The 13,351-nt window shown below is 46.2% G+C and overlaps 1 long non-coding RNA gene across 1 annotated transcript in view; it reads right to left on the bottom strand.

Moving 5' to 3' along the window:
- LOC118496723 overlaps window positions 1–1,024 on the bottom strand; it is a 47,513-nt gene extending 46,489 nt beyond the window's left edge. Inside the window, exon 1 of the long non-coding RNA XR_004899280.1 lies at window positions 796–1,024. This is a non-coding gene — a long non-coding RNA (uncharacterized LOC118496723). The remainder of the gene's footprint in view (window positions 1–795) is intronic.
- Between the last annotated feature and the right edge of the window lie 12,327 nt (window positions 1,025–13,351).

The raw sequence follows: 13,351 nt of genomic DNA, 5'->3' as shown, positions 1-13,351 counted from the left end.
CACCTGTACCGTCTTTCTGGATTGGTTGCTCTCTTTGATCAGTTCATTCCTAATTGCAGACCTAAACCAAGACTACATTATTGCACCCCTTGGTTCTGGTGGGGCCTAGCTGTGCACCTTCAGAGTCGCTCCTCCACTATGTCCCTCTGTGACCCTCCCCGTCTATCCCTCAGACCCTAACTACAAAATCTGTCCACTGAGTTAGCCTGTCTCCTGGTGTACGTCTGTACTGTCCTCCCTCCCCAACCCTTTACTCCATGACCTGCTCTCTCTGTTCTGCGTCCTGGTCTCGTGTGCTGTGAACTCTGCCCCATAGATGCCACAGCTCAAGGCCTGACTGCTGCCTCCTAGGTAGGTAAAGAACTGTCAGCATGTTATCTTCCTAAACCTTCATCTCCAGACCACTTTTTGTATATGTGTTGAAATGTTCTTTATAACTTAAATACCCCTAAGTTCCTTAATGAAGGCAGTATAATGTACAGATCAAGAGCACAGACCAGAAAGCCAGGCAGCCTAACTGTGAGTCCTAGCCACTTTCTGTCAGCTTTCTTAGGCAAATCCAATTATATCTCTCTCTCTCCCCCATCCCCCTCCCATCACCCCCCCCCCCCCCCCCCCAACGCACACAATTCTCATTTCCTTCAACTAAAATGCTCAAAATGGTGCCTGGCACATGGTAAGTACTACATGAGTACAGGGCCTCATCGGGTGGGCTCAGCTTGGGAAGGCAAAGGGAAAGAAGACCGAGCTTGAGTACTAGATGGGAAGGGCAGGAGCAGAGAGCATTTCACCCACTAGTCACTGATGCATTCTTCACCTACAGTGGTACCTTCCTCCAGGGCGGTTTCGGGTAAGCCTTAACTAAGATCTGTCTTCTGGCTTCCCACTGACCCCCTTGGTGTCATCTCTTACATGAAAGCTTTCGGTTCACTCCATTATGTACTTCCGTCCCAGCCCTTTGTGTCTGCACTCGTTTGTCTCGCTGTCTCATTTGAACTTTTAGTAGGTAAGAGCTTTTTACTTAAATTTCAGAGCAGTTTATAAATAGACTGCTTAGTTTCAGCCGGCAGGTAAAAGCTTTCATTAAACTGTTCCTCCCTCCCAAAGTGCTGTTATCTGAGGCTCTGGGAAAGAAAGAATGGAGAGTGTTTTCCTGGTCATTAAGGAAGAGGTTTCTGAAGCCCTAGTGTCAGTTTTCTTTCTCTCGGCCTGGAATTGGCCGGTGCGATTCTGACCAGTAATCTACACCTGTAATTTTTTCCCTCTGAGAAAAACTCTTCTCAAGACACCTAGATGATCAGACATAATTCAGGAAAGCCACAGTCCAAGAATAATTCAAAAACAAGGTTCAGACTCACCCTGAAAGCAGATTATTTTAGCATATCAAATTGTTTTCTCACCAAAAGAGAAATGGGAATGTAAGCAGCAGTAGCTACCTTTGATAGAATAATAAATTAAGACAAGGGGTAGGAGGAGTGCCCAGAAGTGTCCCTTTTCTGCTCAAAATCTGAAATGGAATTGCCTCTGAAATATTTTGGAAAGCATGTTTTCTCAACTATTCAGTTGTATCAAGAGTTTCTTGTGTTGTTGCAGTTACATAATTATGTGTAACATTCTCCTTGGAGTTGTGTTCATCTCATCATCTTCAATTTTGCATAATAGTGGGAACCACTAAAAAGAGGAAGCCATGAAAATGACCAAAGAGAAGCCATTTTTAAGCGGCATATGAACATGGTGGCAACAGTAGACTGGTGGTGGGCAGTGCTCCCAAACCAGGGGCAGCTAAGTAATGGATTCAGCAGTACCGTCGTGCTTCAGAAATGTGGCCATATGCATTCCTCTTTGCATTCACCAAAGAGTTACACTAGTCTATCCTAATAATTCACATGGCCTTGAAAATATTTCGGGTGGTTTATTTTCAGGTTAGAAGAGAAGTTGACACAGTGCAGTCACACTGTGTGAGTGGGAATACCCAGGATGAGGTTATCGGCCCTAAGGAAGACTGGAAAATGAGTGCAGTCTCATTCCTGAACATGCACAGGTTATTGGGGAAATGGGCGGAGCAGCTGGCCTCGGAAACTAGCTCTTTCTCATTTATTTCAGGCGCATTTTCCATTACTGCCGTTGTACCTGTCACCCTGTTCAGTCTTGTTCTCAATGTTTTCTCCCTCAAGTGGTTTATTAGAAGCTCTGCAAAGTGTTTCTAAATATTACCCATTGCCACAAACAGGACTTTGAGAATGTGGTGACAGTTTACCTGAGGCAGTCTTCTTCACACACTGCTTTATTACAATTCTCTTCTCTTCTAACATGGTTACTTTTGAATCCCCACCCACCCACACCAACACACAAGCATTAGCAGCTTGACTTTTGTAGCCGATAGTCGGGAGCAGGATTTTGTTGTTGATTGAAGTGGCAGTGTTACCACCGAACTTCTCTCATTCATAGAGTGATCCCGTTAGCTCGTGACTGAATAATCCTCAAGTATTCAGTCCTTAAAACATAACCTCATTTCAGTGACACCACTTCCACAACATCTTCAGGTGGAAAGTAGGCCTTTAGAGAAAAGTACTGATTCAAAATGCAGTTATTTTCAGGAGAGGTGTAAAGCAGGGTTTATACACAAATTATCATTTACTTGAGAAAGAGGCTTACCATATCATCACAGGTAAAGTGTCCCCTTCATGTTGGAAGTAAAGGCCTCAATTTACAACAGAGTGTTTCCTTCTGATGTGAGAACCTTGAAGCTCCTGTAACAAGATCCCATCAATTTTTTATATCATTGTCTATGTGCAAAAGTAAAAGACCCTAAGAAATTGTCTTTCTGTTCAGGGGAAAGAGCCTTCAGCCTGTTTCCTTGGTTGCCCCTTAAATGTTATTTGAATTTCTGATATGATACATTTGAAGTGGTTACTTACAAGTTAGCTGGAAATAATTCTTTAGTAGTTATGTTTGCTAATACTCATAAAAATATAATTCCCAAATTCTGCATCTTTTGGTATATTCACATAAATGGGAAACCAGAGTCAATTAATTCTAGGATAAATCATACTATCCCTCCTACCACCACACTCCTACCCCTCTACGCAGGCACACAATGGGCCTGACCACTTTGATCTGATCTCCTGCGCTTATTAAAAATGGAAATTGAACTGTCATTTTTGCAAGGTGTCATGAATGTGTGAAATTAGCATCTAAATCAGATGTATACTATAAATGTGATAGGATCATAAACTTAATTTTTCTGAGCTTTAATTTATTCTGGTTACTTTTTAAAACTGCACAGAGTCTGTTTTTCAATTATGTATTTTCAAAAAGTATGCTTACGATCTGTCTGCTGGGCATTTTCCACGATGCATGCAGCCGGGCTCCCGAGCAGCCCGGCTGGTGGTCCCTGCGGCTCCGTGCCTGTGCTCAGAGTTCTAGTGGAAGGTGTGGATTTCAGGCACTCGGCTTCAGACTAATTCAATGTTTTTGGCTCCTTGCTAACATTTATCTTCAAGAAACAACCTCTGGCTGTGTCTGCGGCTCAGAGGATCTGGAAAGCCAGCTCTGTGCTGTGTGGAGAGCCCACTGGTCACATAACAAGATAGATTGTTCAAGGCAGGCTATCAAAGGCCAAGTCAAAAAGTGTGAAAGGGGCCCAGTGGCAGAGAGGACCAAGGTGTGGAGGGGGCAGGTGGCCCATGTAGGAAGCAGGCTGCACTGGCCTTGCTAAGGTGAAAGCTGATGTTTCCATCAGCCAGACTTTGGATTTCAAAAGAAGGTTGAGATGAGAGTGTAATGGCTGATCCGATTCCTTCATTATCTCTTTGCTTAGTAATTTATTTTTAATTTGCTCCAGGTACTTGTCCCTGCCATTTAAAAATTTAGTTTTTTCCCCTTTCCATACATACATAGGCCCTGGGAACAATAAAAGCTTTCTGTTTTCTTTAATGCTATAAATCAGAAAAGGGCATATATATTACTTGTGCATAGTAGCTTCTAGTGGTATTTGCATTAGGAAAGAAAGTAGATGACTGAACAGAATAATTTCTGTGGGCTTAGACCCAGGTTCTGACAAGACTTTTGAATCATGTAACGGAGTACGACATCATTGCATGTTTTATCGAGCTCCCGAACAAGTCCGTTTTCTTGAATGTTGGTATAATTTAGTATTTTTAATGAAAGAAAGGACCACAGTAAACAATGTGGTAAACACCTAATGGGGAGGCTCAGTTTTAATTCATGAGAGGCATGCCAGCTTCCATGAAGTCTTGCCTCTCCCAGAGTGGAGCTCACGGGACCTTCCGGGCTGTGCTAGGCCGGAAGGGTCCCCCTTTCAAATGGGAGCAGCTCCTCTAGGGCGGGTGGGGCGCACAAGCCTGTGAAAACAGGTGGGCTCCCAGGACTCGTAGATCAGTCTCTTGTACCTCAGAGCACCCACAGTACAGGCTGAGTTCTCTAATTCCGTGCACACGTCAGCGCCTCCATGAGGAGAGCCCTTGGCAGTGCCTCAGAGCCCGGTCTGTGCTGAGGTCCATGCCAGGAAGCAGGCAGCTCTCAGTGCCAGAGACCGGAAGGGGTGAGCAGCAGCGCTGTGTCTGCAGGCCCTGCCAGCCCACTTGGGCTGCGCACAGGGTCTCTCTCCTCTCCAGAGCTTGAAGTGCTGCTTTGATCAGTCTACATGGGTCCCAGGGAATATCCCTGGAAGCAGGTTTATTTTTTGGTGTATCTGGCAATACTTCCAAAGACCTGTTTGGAGATAGAGTGGTCTTAGATTGCAAAGTGGAGGCTTTCCTTATTAAGGAAGAGGCAGCTCTGACTTTCCTGGAATGATTAAGCCTCACACACCAATGACCGTCGTGTGTCACTCTGCCACTAACCCTTCAGAGAGAAATTTAAAAGCCGAGATGGAAAGGACCCGCCCTTAAAGGATTAGAGGAAAGCAATGCCCCAGTGTGGTGGCCTATGGGGTCAGCCTCTGGCCCTTCCCCTTGCCCATCTTTTGACAAGTCACTTAGTGCCTCTGAGAGCACTGCATTATGTATAAAAGAGGGCTGGTAGCACCACCTCTCCTGAAGTGTGGGGTAGATACGAGGAACAGTGAGAGAGACACCTAGCAAATGTCTGTTCCCTTGGTTCCCAGCCCGCTGCTGGCAGGGCTCTCTGAAGCCCCCGGTGGTAGTGGCAGCTGTGTGTGTGTCCTCTTGGTGCAGTTCTTGTCACTGTGATTGAGTGCTCCTGGCTGGCAGGCACAGCGCTGTGCCCTGGGCTGGCTGTGCCTCTCAGTGAGCACAGCAAACCGTGGCGTCTTGGGGTTCTCTGATGAGGTTGAGCACCCACAGACCCCTCACTTAAAGAGTGTGTCCAGTGGTTGGTAACAGGGCAGTGCAGAGAAAAGGGAGGTAAAGTCCAGAGAGGTGTTAACTCATGGCACTTGCATAGTGGGGAGCTTCAGGCCTCCCATCAGTCAGAAGGGATACGTTGTTCTGCCCCTTCCCAGGAGTTGTACCTGCCCTGTTGTTTGTCAGCGAGCAGCTGTTGAGCACCTGGTGTGTACCAGGTGCTATGTGGGGAGTGAGGGGTTCTAAGATAAACAGCATGTGGTCTCAGCTCCCCCAGAGGTAGGCTGTGTCAGATTTTAAGGGTTAGAGCTTCTGTTAGTTCACTTGTGCCTCCCAAGCTCTACATTAACGGCTGAGCGAGTTAAGAGCCAGCACACAGAGCTGCCTCGGCTTCCACACTGGGTGTCACACACTGCCCGCAACTCCAAGGGCCCTGCTTCCAGATCCATTTGACCAAAGGTATATTGCTCCTTTCGATCCAGTACCACCACCCAAACGCTGGAATTAACATAAAATAAAACTGTTTCTTCATGCACGGTAGTGTTTTCCTTTGTATCTTTAGTGCGTGGTTAAGGATAGCAGGGCCTTCCCATTTTCGAACTTCAGCCCAAACCTGGTTTGTCTTCCTGTAACTGCATGTGAAGAGTCAGGACAGGGAGTGACCAGGGAGGGCATGCCCACTCTGAGAAGAGCTCTGCAGCCCTCTGACAGGTCGAGTCTGGTCTTCATCCAATTATGGTTTCACTTTCACAAGTGAAGAAACAGTCGTGCAGAGGATAAAAATTATGTGCTGAGTGATTGGTTGTAGTATCCAACCCAAAGAAGTTAATTAATAATGTCTCAAGCTGTGTAAAGCAGATATTAAAGTAAAAGTTTACCCTTTAGTCATCAAAAAACATTCTACACTCTGTCTTTTATTGGGTGACTAATATACCAAAACTTAATATGGATTTTTCTGTACTCTTATTAAAATGAAACCAGGGGATATCTGCCTCTTGAGAATCAAATCAAGGAGTTAGTTAGATCCCTTATCGCAAACAATTCCCAGCCTTTTCAGCAACAAATGTACTTGGCAAACAAGAGCCCAGAGCAGGGAAGCTGGGTGTTTCACTGGCACCAAAGAGGCCTGCATCGGCACTGCACTCTGTCTCTGCAGTGCCAGCGGTCCTCAGCCGGCTCGGCGCCACGTCAGGTGTTGAGCACCTGAGCCATGCTGCTCTGCGTGTCCAGTCTGCACTGCTCCACAGGATGTGGGGATGAGTTGGAAGTGACTGTCCTTGAATTTATACTCCACTAATAGAGACTGCAAAGTAGACAGACAACTTCAATGTGGAGCAGTAGGCAGTGGGGTCCCACAGGGGCCACCTGAGAAGGCGTGTGTCACCCCTGCTGGGCTTCGAGAGGGCCTCTGTGCCAGCGAACCCCGAGCCTCAGGGTTTGGGAGCCCGATGGATCGATGCCTGGGATTGGGCCCCCCCCTAAAAAGGGTATTTGATGAAAACAGATAAAAAAAGGAACTAAAACCCTTTAGCAGGGAGCTAAACTGGTTCATGGAGCAGGAGACTAAGTCTCGTTCTAGGATGTGTGTATTATTTGCCACTTCTCCAGATTACTAAATGATTTAATCCACCATTGCCCTGTTGTGTTTGGGATTTAAAAAGTGCCTGTGTGGAGGCAGCAAGGCAAGGGAAGCCAGGAAGGCTGTGTCCCATGGGCCAGCAGGCACAGGAGGGCAGGGGGAGGGGGTAGAGAAGCACCCTGAGGACCAGGGGAGACGGGGGCAGCCTGAAGGAGGAGAGAGCAGACTTATGCTCCTGGGAGTGCCAACAGTGGCATGCAGGGGCAGAAATGGAATGGTCTGGTTTCTAGAAGGCGGGTAGGAACTGTGAGGAGATGCTCCTCCAGCATGAAGACCGGCAGCAGGCTGTGGAGCCTGATGCTGCCTGCAAGGAGGGAAGTGCCATGCTTCTGGGTCTTCAAACACACGGCTGTGAGCAGCAAGCAGGAGGGGAACCAAAGGGGAAGGCACTCACGGCTGTGGCGGGCACATCTCCCAGAGGGGAGGCAGTCCTGGAGTTGACAGGAGCCATGAGATGGGTCATTCCGTCTTTGCTGGGTGAGGGAGCCTGCAAGCTGAGGAGGAAGGGCTGCACCTGAGAATGCACTGCAAAGCCCAAAAGGTGGGACCTCAAAGGAGGCTGGGCTTTCTGTATAACTGAAGAGAACTGTTGGGAAAATGGCAACAGGGAGTCTAGAAACTTCAAACTTCTTGTTCCCTGACTCCTTCCCCTGCTACCCCAGCCCTGGTGAAGAAAGACAACAGCTGAACTGCCACAAACCCCTCTAGAATTTAGTAATTTGAGGGTGTGAGTGACACTTTTAGAGAAAGTGGCTCTAAATCTGAATGATTCCCAGTCTAATTTTCAAAGCCATTCTTTGCACCCATAGCAGTCAGAGACAGTTCCTACCCCCCTGGTACATGCGCTTCTTCAGGCAGGCATATGTTCATCCACTCCACGGACATTTACGGAACATTAGCTATGAACCAAGTGGGCTGCTCAGCTATCTCAGCCAATAGACTGTGGAGCTGAAACAAGACCTCAGGTAGCCTGTCTCCAGCTGGACTCACCCACCACAATGGACCGTCCACAGTCTCAGGTCTCCCTGTCTTCTCCTACTCTTGGAATCACCAGGGCTGTGTGGAATGCAGGCCACTGGAGCCACATCATCATTGCCTCGGCGGGGGTCATGCTGCTTCCACCCCACCTCATCGCCCCTCCCGCACCAAGAGCAGACTCTGAGAAAGAGCCACGGGCCCACACTCTTCCAGACCATACTGCCCAATAGAAATAGATCAGTAGCCACATGGAAAATGATAAAAAGAAACAGGTAAAATTAATTGAAATGATATTTCATGTAATCCAGTATATCCAAAATATCATTTCAACATAGAATTCAAGATTTAAAAAAATATTGAGACATTTTATTTTTTTTTACTAAATGATCAAAGTCCAGGGCATATTTTACATTTATGGCACATCTCAATTTGCACTGTTCACATTGCGAGTGCTCCATAGCTGTGTGGCTGATGGCTACTGTGTTGGACAGTGTACAAATCTAGAACATTCAGTGTTCATTCAATTTGTGATTCTCTTGAGAACCCTCAGGGAAGTCCCTGAAAAACCTGACTTTTTTCTGCCTCATCACCCAGATTTATATAAAATCAAGAAGAAACAGTCTTGTGATGAGGGATGATTAATAGCTACAATCATAAAGCACCCTACAGATATAAATTATGAATTCTAAACAGTGCAGCTATGAGCCCTGGCCAGTGTGGCTCAGCTGGTTGGAAGCGTCGTCCCTGTGCACCGAAAGATCATGAGTTCCATTTCCGGTCAGGGCACATGCGAGAGGCCAGCCAATCGATGTTTCTCTCTCTCCCTCTCTCTCTCTCTCCCTCCCTCTCTCTCTCCCTCCCTCTCTCTCTAAAAGCAGCGAACAAATATCCTCAGGGAGGATAAAACAGTAAACAATAGGACTGTGAGAACCCAGAACATAGTACAGCAAACCGAGTCCCCCACTCATGTCGGTCTAGTGTGACTCAGCATGGAAGAACTAGCAGTGTGCGGAGAGCCAGCTCTAAGTTAAATGACTGTGCAGGACATTCCCATGGAGTCATAGAAAGGTGTCTTCGGATCACGTTTGCACTTCTTGCTGTCTTTTACTTTTGTTTTGAGGAACATAGGGTGTAAAAATATTGAAAATGAGGATGGACCAAGTCCAAACCCATCAAAATCAAGAGAAAATGTTGCAGCATAGAGATGACACTCCGGCAATATTAAATATGAAGACCTCGAAAACAGATGATCATGGGAAGAAAAAAAATCACCAAGTGCAAAGCCCGGTCTGAACATTGCCTGGCTTCTCCACCCAAAGTCACTGCTGGGTCACAGCGCCTCCAGTGGAGTCACTTCCCAGCAAGTGCTGGGTAAGGTGATGACCGTCAGTGAGCATCCAAGACCTTACAGTAGGGGAGAAAAATCACGTAACTGGATATTGGGACCTATTACAATTTTATTTTTTCCTTTTTTAATTTTGGAGCTGAGAACAAATAGAATTGTTACCCTTCTCATTGAAAGGAATATTACTTATGAAATGGGTCTCCATTTTTAGTGGGATTAAAAATAACTTGAGTCCCAGTCATGAAATCTCTAGTTACCATTTATGACTCACTGGCGTCAGTTTTGTTGTGTCAATTTTTGTGAAGAAACAGCCATACTTTAAAAGAACATTTCCTTAAAGGATTTGTGGAGCAGTAGTGGGAAGGACAAGTGAAAGGGGCAGAGGGGAAATCAGGGACCTATTTTCATTTATTTCCAGGTGAATTAAAGACCTTTAGTGGCTAAATACTTTTTTAAGTCTGTGGAATCAGGAAGCAAACAGTCCTGTACACCGCCCGTTTGGTCATTTCACCTGATAGGCAGACCCTGAGTCACACACCACCCCCAGTGGGCCACCCACACTGGCTGTCCCTGGGGACCTAGAGAAGATGGTCTGCCCTTGGCTGGGGTGTTCCATGTTCAAGAGCAGAGGCAGAGAGCACTGACATCAGTTGGATTCCAGCAAGTTACTGCCTCTGCAAGAAAGAGAATGACAACATTTTTGGAGATGGAACTATGCATTTGCCCCTCTCTGGGTGCTGCTGAATGGACTCAGACCTGTGGCCAAGTCTCCTGGCGCTCAGTCCAGAGCCTCCTTGAATCCTGGAACTCAGCACAGAGCTGAAGATCCTGGCCTCAGAAACTTGAGAGTGCTCCAGATCTCCAAGCACCTTGACTGGAATCATTAACTATTCTGTTATATTTTTTAAAAGACATAAAAACCAAAAGAAATACCTAATGAGAGAAAAAGTGTAGCAAAAGAATTCTTCCAATAAAGTATTCTACAAATGGCAAATCACTGAGGTGACAGGTACTACCTGTGTCATTCTGCTGTCTGGAAGGGTAAAGCCATCTGAAATGTTAAGGTAGAGCCTTGTATTGTCACTCTCCACTGGTGTTAGAGGCAAAGCTAGGACTATACATGCATTTCATTTTCTGGGGCAAAAGGCATTTTGATTAATTAAAATGTGAAAACTTTCAGTAGGAGGGCTGTTTCTATAGGCTGCATTATCCTGGCTGACTTTTAGGGGAACTGGGTAGGAATCATCACTCCAGTGAGGCAGCGAATCTGAGGGGCACCCCCTCCCCACCAGTGTGTTCGGCAGACACAAGACTGGGATGCTGGTTTGGTGGGAGAAATACAGAAGTTACCCAGTTAAAAAAAAGACCCTTCCTGCACTCTGTTCATGGTAGGCAGCTTTCCCTAACCTTGACAGACAATACCCTTTGGGTTTCACGAGAATGGTTTCTGAGGACAGTATACCCCTTCTTCAAAGGCTTATGCTCTTTAGTTTATTACCGACTACTTAGTGAGATCTAATAGGACATGAGCTGTGCTGGCTCGGTAAAAATTAAAATCAGGGTGTTCACGTTTGATGAAAATGTATGTAAAATTTTAAGTGGATAATTTCAAAAGTCTAATTTTATGCACAGAATTTAAAATAATGCAAATCATCCCACATTTTAAAAGTCTGTCAAGAGCCACAGAACTTCAAAGCTGGCAGGCTGAGCGGGTTTTCACAGTGTTTCCTGGGTGCCACGTGCCGCACCGTTTGCACTGGCAGCACACTGTGGTTCCCACTCCCGTTTCCGTCCCCTGGGGCTTCTGCAAGTGACTTTGGTGACCACAGCACAGTTGTCCCTGGACCACTTGGGTGTGCAGTCTGAACACCGCCCTGAAGATCCTGAGTTTTAGTCTGAATTTCAGCTTTCATAGAGGTTCGGCTGGTCTAGGCACACTGGCTTTGGAAATACTGTATGTCCTCGTAGTCACCATTGTTACAATTTACAACACCTTTGCATCTTATAGCACTAATGTAATGTCTCATGTGGACTGAATGCTTATACTGTAGCAGGAGCTGTTCTAGTCCCAACACCTCACTGAGGTGTAGTATTGTTATTACCCCATTCTAAAGACGAAGACCTTGATACATAGGAGGTAAGTATCTCACCCCAAACCACTCAGCAACTGTATGGGGACCAGGATTCACAACGAGGCAAGCTGGTGTGGACCTGCCCTGCCTCTGGCGGCACAGTCCCCTTCGGCAAGCCTGCCCTAGCATTCTTTCAGCTAGACCTAGAAATTTCACCCCCAAACCAAAAGTTTTGGGGGAAGTCAGACCTAGTAAATGAAACAAAGAAGACACTGTGAAACGCTGTCCAAAATGCATTCCCTTTCTTTTGTTACTATTGGAAAGCTAGTCTTACATTGTGCTCATTTCTAATCATGTAAATCCCCTTCATAGAACACCAGTCCTGACTGACCTCCAGGAGCTTACGGTGGAGTTTAGAGTAGCATCTACCATGTGAGTGGTTACAGTGCGCTGCGACCACGCTGCCTTCTGCACATTCTCTTCCCCTCCCGCCGGTTCTGCTGGGGGTATTGTCAACCCCGGCCCATCTCAGAGATGGCAGACTGGCTATCCAAACTCCCTCCTCCTCGGGGACTCTCTCTCTAACCTAACTCAAGTCTTTCTGAGCAGGAAAACTCAACTTTAAGGCTTGCATCTCATGACATAAAGTTTTATACAGTAAAATTGATAATGATTGATCATTGATTTTCATGTTTAGTATGTAACTGGTACTGGCAAGCATTCCCCAAAACCTGAGATTGCAGGTAAACAGATCCAGAGAACTTGGCACCAGTAGCAGATCGCAGCCCAGCAGGTGGTGTGACCTTTCCCTGCTGCCCACGACATAGAGGGCCTGTTCCCCACTAAGTTGTCTTCATCCCTTTTTCACCTCTATTTTTCACCTCTAGATTTCACCTCTATTCAGAAAGGTTGTTTGCTTTAATAAGGACACAGCTGATAGACTTCAAAAGCCTTGGAAGACACAGAGCCAGTTGGATGGTATAAAGCTAGAGCCCCCAACTTTAGTGGTAACCTGAAGGCCACCTTGCTACTGACACTGACCAAAGTCCCCGGGCTTCCAGAGCTCAGAACCAGGAGAGGTGGTGGTCTCAGGAACCTCAGCGCCGTTAAGTGCTGGCAGCCACACCTTCGGTTTGTTTCCAAGTGGATGCCTCAACAGCCAAGGCAATTTGCTTCCAAAATTATGGTGTGGAAAATTTCATGGCTTGGGAGCACAATGGTTTTCTCACATACCTTCAGCACATATTTGTGAATTATAGGAATCTGATTATCATCACTTGACATTCTCTGTCTCCAAAATACAAGATTCATTAATTGTGTCTTTTCAGTCCTATATATATTTCAGTCTTATACGTAATTGATTTACAAAGGGAGTAGGTTAGCGATACATATGTGATTTTTTTTTTCTTTTAAGTCCATGTTATTTCTGCAAAAACAACGGATGGATTGATGCAGTGATTCTTTTCCAGAATAAAGCCCAGCTTTGGCTCAGGTCTTAATCCCTAAGAGTACATAGATTTAACCCTTGGTTTCCCAGTAAAGTCCTCGGTGATTCTGCATGGCCGTGACTGCCGACTTGCTCTGCAACCATGCCACCCTGGGTCTTCAGGGCTTGTTTTGTACATGCTCCTTGTCCTACCTGACAACTTCATTAAAGAAAATTCGCATTCGTAAACATGCTGGCTTTTGAAGGTGTGAAGCTTCCCGTCAGAACCTGCAGCCTTATTCTGTTGGCTGAACTACACAGAGGGAGATAACCTATTTACATACTAAAAAGGTCAGTGTTGGGCAGTCAGCATTTAGAAACACATTTGCTGCTGCTTGCAACTGGAGCATAAGAATTTGGGAGGAGGCCGCAGTTCGCTGTCTCCTTATTTCTGTAGACTGCAAGCATTGGTACATACATACGCAGGACGTCGGTGCCTAGCAGCCAGGGAGGGGTGGGCAGGTTCTGTCGCAGCTTAGACCCTCCCTGATGACTACCAGGTAC

Source organism: Phyllostomus discolor, chromosome 9 (assembly GCF_004126475.2).
Source record: "Phyllostomus discolor isolate MPI-MPIP mPhyDis1 chromosome 9, mPhyDis1.pri.v3, whole genome shotgun sequence".
Classification (NCBI taxonomy): Eukaryota; Metazoa; Chordata; class Mammalia; order Chiroptera; family Phyllostomidae; genus Phyllostomus; species Phyllostomus discolor.
The sequence above is the reverse complement of the archived record's forward strand: the minus strand, read 5'-3'. Positions and strand labels throughout refer to the sequence as shown.